The following is a 16,366-nucleotide window of genomic DNA, read 5'->3' on the forward strand; positions in this document are numbered from 1 at the left end:
GGGGAGACGAGAGCAAGATCAAGTCTACCTTGGAAGTGATTCGGGGAACAGGAGGAGATGGAGGCTCTTTCAGGCTTTTTATGCCAATTTTCCCCTTCTCAGACTCCCTTTTGATCTGTCTCATTGTCTCCATCTTCAGCATCTTGGACACTGTGGATAATTCCATGCATTTTCTGGTACACCAGGATCCTATCACTTTCGGAATCTGTTGAGTGATCTATGGTAATTTGTTGAATCAACACTACAGACAGCATTCAATGTTGGTGTTGGCTCTTCACAACATCGGCAAATTTGCTATTTTGTTCACCAATCTAGGTATCTTATGAACTCTTGAAATGTACCATTAATGGATGTGTATTAGCAATGGAGTTACCCCTCCTAGAGATTTTTGCATTTTAAGGTGTCTTGTTCAGAACCAGCAATGCCGTGAGCCTTGTCTTGGAGAGGGACGCCTTGGAGACTTTTCAAGCCACACCACAGCAAATGCAGGCCTGGTGCCTCAGCATGACAACAGGCCAGCATTGCCTGCACAGAAGTAGCTGAGGTGGTTTCTATTATTACACGTCTGTCACTGATGGCTTCCAATAACAAGTACTTTCTAATAAACTGGAACATTTTTACTCTCTGGGTGAAAAACTGGTTACGTATTTCCCAGACTAAACCAAAAGTAATGAAATAATACTTCCGGGCCATCACTTGGGCACCATGATTAGTTTCTCCTTGTATTTGTCCAAAAATAGCACTTTAAAAAAGCTAGTCAACTTGGCTGTCTTAAAAATGACAAAAGTTCAAAAGAAACGGCATTCACATCAAAAAACCATCACACAGAAGCCTTGGCAAAAGGATATTCTTGTAAAATGTTTCAAGAACAAGGCACAAATTAATTCTTTTTTTTAATGCAAAAAGATTAAGCCATTTAATATAGCAAATTCCCTTGATATATTCACTTGAATGTATTTTAGAAAAAAATAAAAACCTCAAGTTGGGTTTCATAATTTTCCCCTTTATCATTATAGTTAGTGTCTTCTACCCGTCCTAGAGGAAGCACAGAGAAACCAGGTAATGAAACTAGGTAATGCCCACTGTTCCATTTGGCTTTGGTGTTCTCCAGGCTAAGTCAAGGACACAGTCACTGGCACTTTAAGACTGGCAGAAAAAGATGGTGTGTTTCAAAGATAAGCTATGAGGTAGATAATATGTGTGTGGATTGTTAGAAGCCCCCTCTATTCCGTAACCTCCTGCCCCATAAACACATTCTTTTGGGGTTCCTAAATATTTTCATATCATTCACTGATTTCTCTTTCCTTGTCTCCCACCTGCCATAGGTGAGCCTTTTATCTATACTTCTTTCTCACCGAGAGAATTCATTCTTTATTAGGGTTTTCATTAATTAATAATTAATTTATTCAAAATTGATTGCTCTTGCAATATTTAAGAAACATTATTATGTGAGAGGTCTAAGGGATGCAAAGATACATAATACGTATAACTAAAATGTGATGAGATCCTGCTTTGTGCCAAGTGTAGTTTTAGCTACTAGGTACATGTATTAATTGCAGCAGTCAAAGTGAAAGGACTTATGACCTGGGAGGAGAGATGGGAATATACAGGAATGACTATGCTGTAGGGTAAATGCAACCCAAATCACACAAGTGCAAGGGAAGGAAAGATTCTGACTATCTCAGAAGGCGAGTGGAAGCTTCCTTAAAAACTTGGACCTTGAAGAATGGGCAGGCTGTGGATGTACAGGTGCAAATGAGCTCAGGGAACAGCCTGAGCAGGATCAAACACAGGTTGGGAAGGTCTGGGCCAGGTTCATCAGAGGGTCGTCTGGCTTTTGTGAAGAAGTGTTCGGTGAAGGTAAAACTACTGCCTCTTACTCCACTTTGCATTGCTATAAGGAAAACTGAGGCTGAGTAATTCATAAAGAGAAGAATCTTATTTGGCCCACAGTTCTGCAGGCTGTAGCAACTGCAGATGGTGCCAGCATCATCTGCTTCTGCTGAGAGCTTCAGGGGCTTCTGATTGGGGTGGAAGGAGAAGGGGGAACGGGTGTGTCACCTGGTGAGCAAGCAGGAGAGAGAAGGGGGTGCCCAGCTCTTTTAAGCAGCCAGCTCTAGTGTGAACTAATAGAGCAGGAGCTCCCTCATCACTGCAAGGAGGCCCCAAGCCAGTCAGGAAGGGTCTGTCCCCCTGACCCAAACACTTCCCATCTCCAACACCAGGGATCAGATTTCCGCATGAGATTTAGAGGGGACAAAGATCCATAGCATATCAGCCTCTATTTGGAGACGACAAATAAAAGATCCCCTTCCCCCAAAGACTCAGAATGTGTGAGGATCCGTACAGCCCCCCCACTTCAGTCACTATTCCTGAAGCCTCACCTCCTGTCCGAAGACTTTTCTAACTTCGTGCTCCCCACACTTGCCTCTCTTCTGCTGCGAAATACTACATTATTTTGGTAAAAGTGTGAACCGCAGCATCTCATACAGACACATTCCCAAATTCATGTGCTTATATCTTGTTGTCCAGAACCATTTCCTGAAAGAAGCTTTGTCTTGTGCTTCTTCCCTGGCCTTTATTATTGTATCTAAAAAAAGGGCTCGGCCTGTCATTGTCAGTCTACTGGCAATGGATGAGTAATCTCAGAACGGCCTAATATTTATATGCCCTATGAAACAGTCATACGATTAGTATTTTAATGTCTGCAAAACACTTTGAACTACACAAAGTAAAAATGTCATTATGTATAATATTATTCAATCAACAGTAATGGTCACAAGTATTTACAGCAGTGTTCTGACTACAATAGTATGATTCCACTTTTCTGTCATCTTTAATAAGAGATGTCCTGACCCAGTGGGGATGGTGATAATTGGTTCAGATGGAATTACCCAGCTCATCCAAGCACAATAGGCTTATCCTACAGGGGTGCCATTGATCACTTCTACTTTAAAGATGGCTTTTCTTTTTCCTGAATGAATTCCATTTGTCACATGGGAAGGCCTCCAGTAGAATCCCTGTGCTTCTGAAGAATGAGGCTTTCAGTTACGCTCTATGGTTTTTTAAATTGATGACTCACCTGCACTTAATATGCTCCATCTTTAGAATCTCAGGCTGAGGTCACCCTGAGCAAGGCTGCCCAGTGAAACCTCACACCACCAAAACAGTCAGCGTGCTGAGAAGGGTATGTCTTTGCTAAGTTTAGGAGGCAATAGAGAGACAGGTTGCTTTCTGATTAAAATCAGGACCAGATCTTATTCTTTGCTGCATATTATGTTTCAGAATCTCGTGTGTCCAGTAGTATTGTCAGTATTTTGGCAAAGAGCTTTGGCGTCCGAGTTTCATTGTCTCAGCCATAATACTTTCAGTGCTCCTAATGGAATCAGAAAGTTGGCTTCTCTGCAGTGAGAGTTAATGTGCCCACTGGCATTACAGAAGAGAACTTAAGAGTTTCATCAAGAAATAGAAAAAAAACTATTAAAGTAAAATCTCATAAAATCTTTTTATTATTTTAAGGGATTCTGGACATGAAAAAGTACTACAGACTCGGGTTATATGTGAAAGAAGGAGATTTCCCCCAAATGGCTGGAGCCTATACTTTTCTTGTGAAAGGGGTCTCCATTACTTCAGTAAACACAACTGTATCTGATATATCTGTGTAAATATTTCCCAATCACTGTGTGTGTGCTCTTGTCACATACATGGAGCCATTTTCAAATAAAATTGGAGTTTGTACAGACACATGTTATGAGAATGTATGCTGGATGGAGCAGGACTTGGGGTATGAGTCTGTGATTTCAGAAGGACTTCCAAGAGAGATGCCAGGGAGAATGTCGCCAGATCTGAAGCTCAGGGAGGAGGTACAGTCCAGACCTGTGCTATCCAGTAGAACTTTCTTTGAAGAAGGAAGTGGTATATATATATATATATATATATATATATATATATATATATATATATATGTATATACACCCTGTCCCTATGTCTAATTACTAGCCATATGTCGTTTGTGAACACTTGAAATTTCATTAGGCTGAGAAACAGAATTTTAATTTTATTTAATGTTAATTAATCTAAATATCAGTGGACGCATGAGGCTGGTGGCTACTGTATCGACCAGCATGAATACAGAGCAAACAAACAGGGCACACATCTGAAGCCAAAGGACAGAGGATAAGAGGAAAAATTAAAACCAAGACACTTTTAGAGCCGACCTATGCATAAGGATGGGCTCAGAGAACTGATCAAAGAGGAAAAGAAGATGTGGTTAAAGAGAAAAGGCTGGGAAAGAACCTGTTGCATCACAGATCAGAGGGAGGAGAGATGTTTAAGAAGAAGACATTTATAGTTCTCCAGGCTGCTGCTGAGCTGGAGGGTGGTTGGCCTGGGGAGGATGTGGTTTCAAAGGGATGGAGAGGGTTGACAGTGGACTGCTGGTGTCCAGAAGTGCTCAGGCAAACTCCTCTTTTGACAAGCTCATGGATAGAGAAAGAGGCGTATATGAGGAATAATAGGGACAGGGAAAGACTGTTTTTTTTTTTTTTTTTTTTTTTTTGGAAAGGGACATTTAAAAGCTTTGCAGATGTTAAATGTAGACTTCCCTTCTCATAATCCTCAGCCCTACCCTTGGTCTCTTTGGCCCCCACAGATGATTTGGAGTAGATATATTTTGCCTGGGAGGTTGAAGCCTCAGCTTCTCTCCAAGCAGAAGCCTCCATTCATTGCCTGGCCTTCCTCCCTGTCCCGCTTCCCTAAGAGTAAAGTTTCCCTTTTTGTCAAGGCTCGTTCTGTTGATGTGATCCTACGGCCTTCCCAGACTGACTGACTCAGCTCCTGCCCTTCTCCCTGAGCCTGAATCTCCCTCTCTCCAGTCCCTATGGTTTGCATCACCAGCTTAGGAGGAGGAGGCCTGGAAACTTTCCATGTACAGGGAGCTAGACTGATAGAAGCTCCAGAAAGGTCTCCACCTAACCCCCAGGAATCTGGACATAAAATGTTTGGGTCCCTTTCTTCTGATCTTCCTCTGACTACACGTTTGTTTCTCTTTTTTTCCTTTATCCACTTCAGGTCCCTAGATCCTCACATAGGTAGAGTTATCTCTAACTTTTCTGCATCGTTTGACTATTTTTAACAAGACTTCTACTTGTCCGTGTCTTTCTTTTTAAGAAGTATTTTAAGGCTTGGTGCCTATAGCTCAGCGGCTAGGGCTCTGGCCACATACACCAAGGTGGTGGGTTTGAAACTGGCTCAGGCCCGCCAAACAACAATGACAACTACAACCCCCAAATAGCAGGGCGTTGTGGTGGGTGGCTGCAGTCCCAGCTACTTGGGAGGCTGAGGCAAGAGAATCACTTAAGCCCAAGAGTTTGAGGTTGCTGTGAGCTGTGACGCCATGGAACTCTACCTGGGGTGACAGCTTGAGAGTCAGATCAAAAACAAACAAAAAACAAACAAACCTATTTTAAATCACAAACTTCTTGAGGGATAGACAATGTCTATAAAGCACTTTGATAAATGCTTTTTGAAAATTACTTATTGGTTAATAAAAAGGGTTTTATTTTCTGAAATAAAAAAAGATTACTAGTTTATTATTTTTTTTTTTAAGAATTATGTGTTAAATCCAGAGGTTTGGGTTTGACAGAACCTTCAGCATAATGACCAATGTGGGGATGTTCTAAGGAAGCGTCAAGTCATGGTCAACACTCTGGGTTTTTTTCACGGTACCCATCCTGGAATCTCTTAATGTATTTTCTCCTTGGATGTGTTAGGCCAACTTTAGTGGCAGAGATGTCTCCCAGCTAGGGACCAGCTGGAACCCTGCCCTGAGAACATGATCTCTTGAGTCCTAGGTGAAATGAGAGGATGCCTGGAATTTTCCTTTAAAATGCTTCAGTTCCTCCTCACAAAAAAAGTATACGGAGAGGTAGATAGGTGGCTCCTTCGATTCTTCCGTTTACTTTGGCATGTTTATAACTTTTCCATAATATGTGTACAAAGTTACAAAAAAGATAGGAAATGGTAAAAGAAAAATAATAGTTGTTTATACTTCTCCTTCCTGTGCTGCCTCATGTATGCCAGGGTTGTCATTATTTTATTTAAAAATCACAATAACTCAAGAAGTTAGATGAAGAATAAACAGAGGTTCAGAGGGTATAAGTAAACTCCCCCAAGAGCACTTCCTTGTACAGGGGGCCAGACCTTTCTGATCCCAAAGCCAGGGCTCTCTCCCCCCAAACTGAGGTATCACACTGTTTTGCTTTTTAATAATTCTACTTTGTGCTACAGACTGAAAGCTAGTGATTTCGAGTCACTTCAAATCAACACACATGCATACAGGGCCTATTGTATGCCAGAAGGCTAAAGTACTAGTCTCGTTTTAGCAGCCAAGCAGAAGAGCAAACTCAAACTGAAAAGAGAATCCTATTCCACAGCCGAGAAGAAATAGCAATTATTTGTCAGCAGGATTTTTCCCCATACAAAACAACAAATGTTGAAGTTTACGAAACTTGGGATGACTTTGCTGGTCTCTAAATCACAGCTTGAGTTGAAGTTTAGTTTCCCTTGAAAGGTCTGCATCACCCACCAGCTGCGTCTTGCTCTTCACTTTTCTCTGTAGCATTTTAACAACGTAGACAATAGAAATCACTTGTAATGACAAGTCGTGACTTAGGCCAAGGCCGTCGACAAATTGGCAATTTAAAGCATCGAAAAGTAAAGAAAAAGACTATACTTTCAGGGATTGTTTTTATAGTCTGTTACTAGGGAAAGTTTCTCTGAACGTGCAGAGACCTGTGAAAACCTCGGTGGGGGGGACTCAGCTTTCTCTCCCGGGCGTGAGACCGGCTCTTGCTGCTGGGTCATTGCCACTACCGTTTGCCATCGATGGTCCTTCTTCTCTTCCTTTGGGGAGAGTAAGGACAGAACGCAGTCTGATGCATCCTTCTGGTTTATACTATGACTTCAAATAAAACTGTTTTTTTACAGTTATTAAATGTTTTTAAGAATAAATGCAGAGCAGCATGTCCAGACCATGGTGGACATAAACTGACGGTGCCCAAATTAGTGAGAATGTCGCTGTGCCACACCACTCACCACTCTCAGCACCTTGACATGTTTGCAGATGCCTGGAGCAGTCTTTAACCTCTTTTTTAATTCCTGTCTGTCTTCTGAACAGTTCTGTCGACACTCTTGAACATCATTGGGCAAAGACTTGGTAGATAAGGAATGGCCCTTCCTTAGGTATTTTCTTCCCCGCGATGGCCCCTCTCTTTGGCCCAAGTGATCCTCAGGAGTCCTCCTGGTGCTGCAGTGATGGAGGGTTTGTTCTGAACCTTGCGTGAGCTGTGGCATCTTTGAGTTTGCCAGGTGGGGTTACAAGTGCAAAGGAGACGGAATGTCTTTCTTTGCCAAGTTCACTGGCCCAGCTGGGATTTGAAGTTTGACTTTCTAAGCACCAAGAAAGGCACTTTAATAGACCAGTTTCAAACAAGTGTCAAGGAGACTCATGTCATATGGCTTTCAACAGAGGAATATTTTTATCCAAACTTTATTGAAGAGAGAAAGCAGGGCTTTGATGACAATTGTTAAAATCCGTTTGCTGTGATATTAGTGCATAATCAAAAGAAAGGACGTAAACTTTCATTAACAAAGAGCACCGTCATTGGGTCCTTTCAGCTGCCACGCAGTCCTATCCGTGGACACATCCTTGTGCTTCAACAGTGTGGCTATTTGTACTGACAGGAAAGGACTTCTGCTGACCTTTCCAAACAGCAGCCCTTAATCTCTAGGAATACTGACTACGATGTGAAACATTTCCTGACCAGGGGCCTGAGAGGAAACATAAAGCAATGTGCACAAATTTTAGTGGTCACCCTCCCCCTGCTCTTTAAAAATAGTAATAATAAAAGCACACTTGCAAATCCATAGTGCAATGAGGATAAGCTAATTTGTGAGAAGATCAGCAATAAAGAAAGGTTTCTATGTTCCTAAGCAGATGTAGGGAACAGTCTCACAGGCTCAGCACCCACACTTGCACCAGTGAAAGTGAGTGACCCTTGAACAGTGATGGTTTTGTTTTTGAACTTTAAATGTGCCTTGCCTGAGATTCCGTGTTGTAGCTCCTGCTATCTCAGAATAAAAAACAAACATATACATATATATATATACCTACACACACACATATATAGGCTTTATGTTTCTTTGTATGTTACATATAAAAAATACACACACACATACTTGATTACAGAACTTTTTAAACCTGAAAACAAGCAATGTACCAGATGAACTACGCTTTGAAATAATCAAAATGTGCAGTCTGGGTGGCTTAAGCTCATAATCTCAGCACTCTAGCAGGTGGAGGCCAGAGGCTGGCTGGATTTTTGGCCTAAGCAAGAATGAGACCCTGTTTCTACTAAAAAAAAAAAAGAAAAAGAAAACTAGCCAGGCACTGTGTGGTGCATGCCTGTAGTTCCAGCTACTCAGGGGGCTGAGGCAGGAGGATGGCTTGAGCCCAGAAATTTGAGGTTGCTGTGAGCCAGGCTGGGGCCATAGCACTCTAGCCTGGGCAGCAGAGTGAGACAGTCTCTAAAACCAAAACAAACAAAGAAACAAACAATAAATAAATAAAACCAAAACAAACAAACAAAAAAGTGCATGCCTTTTCCTTTAATGGAATGTAAACTCTTGGCCTTGAGTTTACAAAGGACAAGCATTTGGGTGCAGATTAGTCCAATGTTGTGTACAAAGTGTGAGCCCTAAGATGATTACCTTTGCAGTATCTGACAGGACTTGCTCATAGACTGCTGTGGCATAATAAGTCAGCTTGAGGCACCAGGTAGGCTGACTGCAGTTGACCCCGGTAAGGACCTCTGCCAAAAGGAAGCGCACACTGATTCAGAGATATTTCTAGGATCACCAAACAGTGGAACATGGAGAGTTCTGAACATCACACACCCTCTCCTTTTCTCTGGAGCTGTAAGTGCTCAAGTGGGGGAGGGATATAGGCTTCCCTTTGTCATCTGTTAGATAGGGTGTGAGATCCCATCCCCTCCTGAGTGTCGCTGTCACACCGCAATGCTATTCACAGGTATCACGCTGTTGTCTACCTGTAGCAGAAATGGGATCAACAGCCTGGTCATTCTTATTATGATTATCTACCACCACTTGACAGCTGATCCAACTGACAAGGGAATAAGTGTCAGGCCAGGAATACCGGCCAGGCAATGGACAGAATGTAGGGGAAGAGTAAGCTACAGAATCTTTGACCTGACACAGACAGAGGGACATGATTTTTGCCACCATGGCTCCACTTCAGGCACTACCACCACCTTTCTCATGGTTTATAGCAACAGCCTTCTCTGACCGGCCTGTGGCTCTTTAGTTAATTCTCCATATCACAGCAAGAGTTAGCCTTTTAAAATACAGAATCAATCAAGTCTTCCCTCTGTTTACAACACTCAGAGGCTCTGTATTGTCCCGAGAGGCGAGACCAGCCCCTGCTCACCGCTCCGGCATTATTTTTCCCTGTATCCCCCCATCTGTGGTCCTGTCATCTGACCTGTAGTCCCCTGAATGTTTCTTCTCTTACACTGAGAGAAGTGTTGAGAGCTTTATTTTTCTCTTTCATTTTGTGTAACGCAAGCGATTTGAAGTAAGAGGCACTAAGGCCCCCCATGTCCAAGGTTGGCTGATGAGCACAGTGCATTGATTCTCTTCATTGATTTTTGTCTTACGGTATTTTTAATGTTGTTTCCACATTAAGTAGAAGGTTGTTAGGCAAGGAAAGCAATTCTCCATACGAACACCTACCGTTAGGCTAATGCGGAAAGGCTTGTTCCGTTATTTGTTGTAACTTATTCATGTGTTTCTTCCGGGATTCAGGGGAGAGGACTTCTGTCCTGTCCAGGTGTACAGAGATTCTTTTATCTTTTCATAAAGCGTCATTCCTGTGTCACTTCCAAAGTGGAGTCTTATTGTAATCACACGCTCAGGGATCATGTCGCAATTATAAAATAAGGCAACTGTGTGGATGGAGATAGGCTTTGATTCTGCAGTAAACCTCAGTTTGAAAATCAAGCAAAACATGACAATATAATTCTCAGGGTAAGATTTATATATTTAAAGAAATTTTAGTTAAAAATATTTAGAATCTTGAATGAGTAATACATACATGTTGTTGAAATTTTTAAAAAGAATATAATACTCTCCCTCTTTGCTGACGACATGATCTTATACTTAGGGAACCCCAAACACTCAACCACAAGATTCTTGGAAGTCATCCAAAATTACAGTAATGTCTCAGGATATAAAAATCAATGTCCACAAATCAGTTGCCTTTGTATACGCCAATAACAGTCAAGATGAGAGGCTAATTAAGGACACGACTCCCTTCACCATAGCCTCAATGAAAATGAAATACTAGGAATATACCTAACAAAGGAGGTGAAGGACCTCTATAAAGAAAATTATTAAATCCTAAGAAAGGAAATAGCAGAGGATATTAACAAGTGGAAGAACATACCATGCTTATGGCTGGGAAGAATTAACACTGTTAAAATGTCTATACTTACCAAAGCAATCTACCTATTCAATGCCATTCCTATCAAAATACCAACATTGTACTTTCAAGATTTGGAAAAAATGATTCTGCATTTTGTATGGAACCAGAAAAAAAACCTGTATAGCTAAGGCAGTTCTTAGTAATAAAAATAAAGCTGGGGGCATCACCATATCAGATTTTAGGCTGAAAAAAGCCAACAATCCCATATATCAATGGGCAAGAGACATGAATAGAACCTTCTCCAAAGAAGACAGATGAATGGCTAACAAACATATGAAAAAATGTTCATCGTCCCTATCTATTAGAGAAATGCAAATCAAAACCACCCTGAGACACCATCTAACACCAGTGAGAATGGCCCACATCACAAAATCCCAAAACTGCAGATGCTGGTGTGGATGTGGAGAGAAGGGAACACTTTTACACTGCTGGTGGGACTGCAAACTAGTACAACCGTTTTGGAAGGAAGTATGGAGAAACCTGAAAGCACTCAAGCTAGACCCCCATTTGATCCTGCAATCCCATTACTGGGCATCTACCCAGAAGGAAAAATAATCCTTTTATCATAAGGACACTTGTACTAGGCTGTTTATTGCAGCTCAATTTACAATCACCAAAAATGTGGAAACAGCCTAAATGCCCACCAACCCAGGAATGGATTAACAAGCTGTGGTATATGTATACCATGGAATACTATTCAGCCATTAAAAAAATGGAGACTTTAAATCCTTCGTATTAACCTGGATGGAAGTGGAAGACATTATTCTTAGTAAAGCATCACAAGAATGGAGAAGCATGAATCCTATGTACTCAAGTTTGACATGAGATCAATTAAGGACATGGTAGGGGTGGGGAAGGGAGAGCAGAGAGAGAAAGAAGGAGGGAGGGGTGGGGAAAGGAAGAGCAGAGAGAGGGAAGGAGCGAGGGGGTGGGGCCTTGGTGTGTGCCAAACCTTTTGGGGGCAAGACACGATTGCAAGAGGGACTTTACCTAACAAATGCAATCAGTGTAACCTGGTTTCTTGTATCCTCAATGAATCCCCAACAATAAAAAAATACAAGAATACAATGTCAGCATGTATGTATACTATATTCTTTTTTGTTTTTTACACAAATGTGGGCATATTCTGTATACTACTCTGAAACAGGCCCTTCTCAAAATGCCTTGGAAATCCCTATTAGTACGTAAGGAGATTTGACGTTCTTTTTCATGGTTGTAAGGATATGATAGTTAAACACATATGGTTGTCTCCGGTTGATGGACATTTAAGCTGTACTCCTTTTTTTGCCATCGCAGTCAATGTGCGTGGATACATTATACATATATCTTATCAAACATGTACAAATGTTTCCTTTGGTAACGTTCCCAGAGTGGAATTGCTGAGTCAAAGCATATGCAGATTTTAAAGTTGCTCTTCAAGGGTCTGTTTTCTGACACTCTTGCCTACACAGTACATTGTTGATTGTTTTACCAATCTGATGGTGTAATTCCTTTATCTGATAGGTGACATGGATATTTTCTAGTAGCCGTACTTTACATTTCTCTTAGGAGGAAATTGAGCATCCTTTCAAATGTTTTTAGAGATATTTGCATTTCCTTTTCTATTACTGGTCTGTCCTTATTCTATGCTCGTTTTTCTATTTGGAGCGTTGGTCTTTTATTAATAAGAATATATAGTAAAAAAAATAATTCTTTGTGATATCAGCTGTAAATCAAGGGATTTTTCCTATCACTTTTTCTTTTCTTTTTTTTTTTTTTGAGACAGACAGAGTCTCCACTATGTTGCCCTCAGTACAGTGCCGTGGCATCACAGCTCACGGCAACATCAAACTCTTGGACTTACATGATTCTCTTGCCTCAGCCTCCCAAGTAGCTGGGACTACAGGCGCCCGCCACAATGCCTGGCTATTTTTTGTTGCCGTTGTCATTTTGCTTTAGCAGGCCCTGGCTGGCACCGTAACCACTGTGCTACAGGCACTGAGCCCCTATCACTTTTTATTTTTGACAACTTTTGGCACTTTTGCTATACAGAATTTATTATTATTATCATTAGTCAGACATCAATTGTTCCTTGCATGGCTTTTAATGTGGGTAGTAATTAGAAAGGTCTTTGAGATTATGTAATGAGAAAGGTCTCTGAGATTATGAAAAACTTCTTCCAAATTTTCTTCTAGTACTTCCCTGCTAGTTTTCTCATTTAAATAGTTAATTCATCTGGAATTCCTCTTAGTTTAATGTAAGCCACTTTATTTTTTTTACAGACGACTATTGTGTTAGTCAGGGTCTACTCAGGAAAACAGAAAGCACAATAGATATTTCAGACAGAAAGGAATCAGTAAAGGGATTTGGTTACACAGATGTTAGAAGGCTGAAACAGTAGAAAGAGGTAACCGGAGAGAACTGCCAGAACCAACTACCACCTGTAGGGCTGAGGAAAGCAGGGGAAGACCCACGTTATCAGCAGCAGGCCTTGAGAGGCATGACCCCTCTGCAGTACCTCTGAGGGACCTGGTGAGGCTGGTTCTGTGACATCTGGAGAACCAGGAGCTAGAGCTGACTCCCTCTGGAACAGCAGTGTCAGAAACAGGCCCAAATAGAAAGAAATCTCCTTTCTTCCCTCCCACCTTCTAACAGCCCTCCGATGACCCTTATTAGCAGAACCTCAACAGGAAGCAGCTAGTACAGGAGTCTGGGAAATGTGATTTGCAGAATCCCCAGCTTAGTATCACAGAGTAGAATGGAGATAAATGGTTTTATAACTGAGAGATGATAAATAACCATTAATTGAACCATCTCTTTTCCCCTGTGATTTGAAATGTCACTTTTATCCTATAATGTAATACAATAGAACCTCTGTAGGTTGACTAAATATTTTCATAGATGGAAAGTGTAATCTTTTTTCACTACATTTTTTGTTGAATTTTTCCAGCTATACTTCTCTTTTTAAAAGATAACTTTTTGCCTGTCATCCTAGCACTTGGGAGGCTGAGGCAGGTAGATTGCCTGAGCTCACCAGTTTGAGACCAGCCTGAGCCAGAGCCACCTCATCTCCAAAAATAGTTGGGCGTTGTGGTGGACACCTGTAGTCCCAGCTACTCAGGAGGCTGAGGTAAGAGAATCACTGGAGCCCCAAAGTTTGAGGTTGTTGTGAGCTATGACACCATGGCACTCTACTGAGGGTGATAAAATGAGACTCTGTCTCAAAAAAAAAATATATATATATATAAATAAAAATAAAATAAAAGGTAACTTTATAGTTAAAGGATCTTTAAAAGAACTTACAAATCAGAGCCAATTAAAAAAAGTGATATTTATTTATTTATGGATTTTTAAAAATTATTTATGATGATCAGAACCTCCTTATATTAGGTCTTGGAGCACAATCATGTGTGAGAAGGGGCCTGGTGCTGAGGGTGTGCACAACTGAAGCTGAAGCTGAATAAGAAGGAAGATGAACTCATGGGGGAAGGAGTGGTAAAGGCCAGTGAAAAGATGGCGGAATCAATGGGTTCTAGACTTTGCTGTCATCACAGAGTTGTTGGAATTGGGGTGGTAGAGAAAGGGAGCTGAAAATATACAAGATGGTGGTGGAGAGTGGAAATTATAGATGGTTGCAATTTTGATAATAGTGACAAGCCGCTTGTCTCTAGGGTATGGCCACGGAAGTGAGGGCTGAGGCAGTGTGAAGGACAGAATCATTAGAGCAGAGAAGTTCAGGGAACTGGGAGGGCAGAGTATGAAAATAACCATCGAAGGGGGTGTTGAAATCACCAAGAAATTTGAACGAAGTAGGGCGAGAGAGAATAACAGCAATCCAGAAGCTGAAATCTTCAAGGTGGGAGGAGGGGTGGGGGGATGATGAGTCAGGGCATCTGAATGGCACAGAGTGGAATCGGAAAGGGTACTAGTTGATATTAGCTGATGACATGAGATTCATTTTAGGGACAATGGGGAGAAAATGACCCTGGAAGCAGTAATGAGGAGCAAGGAGGAAATCTACCCTACCTTTAATCTACCCCCACGGGTACAAGGAGAGCAGGAGCAAAACTACCAGCTTCTTCTGTGCCACTGGGCAAGCAGGTCCTCAGGAGAGCCAGGGTTCCCTTGAGAATCTTTAGGACAGTGGTTCTCAAACCTGGCTGCAGATGCCCAGGCCATATCCCAGAGCAACTTAATAATAACTTTTGGAGGTAGGAGCCAGAATCAGTATTTTATTTTAAAGAAGCTTCAGGTGATTCCAAATTAGAGAATCACTGCCATTGAGCAAAGAGGTGAAGGGAACAATTCTCAGAAGAAGAGTTTGTGAGCAAAGCAGAGTTTACTGAATGATGCCCCATGATTATATCAATGTACACAGTGATGATTTAATTAAAAAAAAAAACAAAAAAAAAAACAAAGCAGAGTTTACTTGTGGTTTGAATGTGAGTTTCAGGAAGCATCGTGAAAGCATTTTAGGAGGTGGGGATAGGTGAAATAAAGGATTAGAAAAGATGATGGAAAAAAAATAATAAGAAATGCTTATGGGCAGCGTTTGTGGCTCAAAGGAGTAGGTAATGGGTTCAAACCCAGGCTCAGACCCCAGCCAAAAACTGCCAAAAAAAAAAAAAAAGAAGAAAGAAAGAAAGAAAAGATGACGGCAGAGTCAAATACACATTTGAGTTTGGAGAGGGATGAATTTTCTCTAGGTTTTACTTGTCGTGCCAAAAGTACCAAGAGCCGCCTCCTCCCATATCAGAAGTCCATAATTATCTCCTTCATTTGTGGCCTTGGTGAATCCTTAGGTGTGGCCCTAGTAAGGCAAAGCCAGACACCTCAGGAAGAGATGCTTCAAACGGCCCTGTCGTGGTGAAGTTGTCCTGAGATATAAGCCTTCAGAAGTGATCCCCGTGAATGAAAGCTGTCCATGGGACAGTCACTGGGACTTCAACTGGAACAGATGTGCCTATGTTGCTGCAGCCGTGTGTTGTCTTGCTAAATTAGCTGTTAGGATGAAGCATGTGTGAAGAGTGGCTGCAGGAAGCAAGCTTTCAGACTACGTATTTGTTGGCCTTGAAGGTCATGGGGAACTCTGAAAGAAGTCTAAGGCTATTCCCATGTTATTCAGCAAGACTGGCCTCTGTTGAACAAAATGATGAGTTCAGTGCTGAGAAATCTGGCACCACTGTCTGGCTGATCTCATCCACCTGCCTCTGCTGTTTAGTCATCTGCACCGGGCTCTCATCTGCCCATCTGCTTGTGGATGACGAAGCGCAGCGTGATGAGGACAGCTCAGATAAGGTTCCCGACCACAGAAACTCAGTAGAGGTCAGCGCGCATCAATTATCTGAAACAATAATGTCTGGCAGCAGGAGTTTGGGATAAACTAGGAGACCCTGGAGCCATTTTATGGACTCGATCATAATCAAGAAAGTTCTTTCCCTGAAAGTTTTGAGCTATTAATATAAATCTTGGCCAGTGGTGCTTGGTCATTTATTTGGAAAAAGCAGATATATTGGAGCAGAGGTTCTCTACCAGAATCAACGTCATGCTGCCAGATTAAGACTAGTCAAGCATGGAAAAAAATCCTAAGGGGTTGCAAGTAATGGGACCATGATATGTAACATGCTTCTGCTGAGGGTTTCCAACTTGGACTGATGATTGATCAAGTGTTTCCAATATCTTCCCTTAAGAAGACAATCAGACTTAGCACCTGGTTGCTGGCTGACTGCAGGAACTGCACACCAGAAGAAAGCATGATGTAACACTTTGTACAGTAAGGCAAAAAGGTCACATCAAGTATTTTGAGTTCAGGAATCTCATTGTTTC

The 16,366-nt window shown here is 41.6% G+C and overlaps 1 protein-coding gene and 1 non-coding gene across 5 annotated transcripts in view; both read left to right on the top strand.

The window, feature by feature from the left end:
- Positions 1 to 16,366, top strand: part of FILIP1 (filamin A interacting protein 1) — a 321,390-nt gene that overhangs the window by 207,994 nt on the left and 97,030 nt on the right. The gene's annotated exons all lie outside the window — the stretch shown is intronic.
- Positions 6,724 to 6,936, top strand: LOC128594965 (small nucleolar RNA U3). The gene has a single exon (XR_008382670.1). It is a non-coding gene; the product is annotated as a small nucleolar RNA U3 (small nucleolar RNA).

The sequence above is a fragment of the Nycticebus coucang genome, chromosome 9 (assembly GCF_027406575.1).
Source record: "Nycticebus coucang isolate mNycCou1 chromosome 9, mNycCou1.pri, whole genome shotgun sequence".
Lineage (NCBI taxonomy): Eukaryota > Metazoa > Chordata > Mammalia > Primates > Lorisidae > Nycticebus > Nycticebus coucang.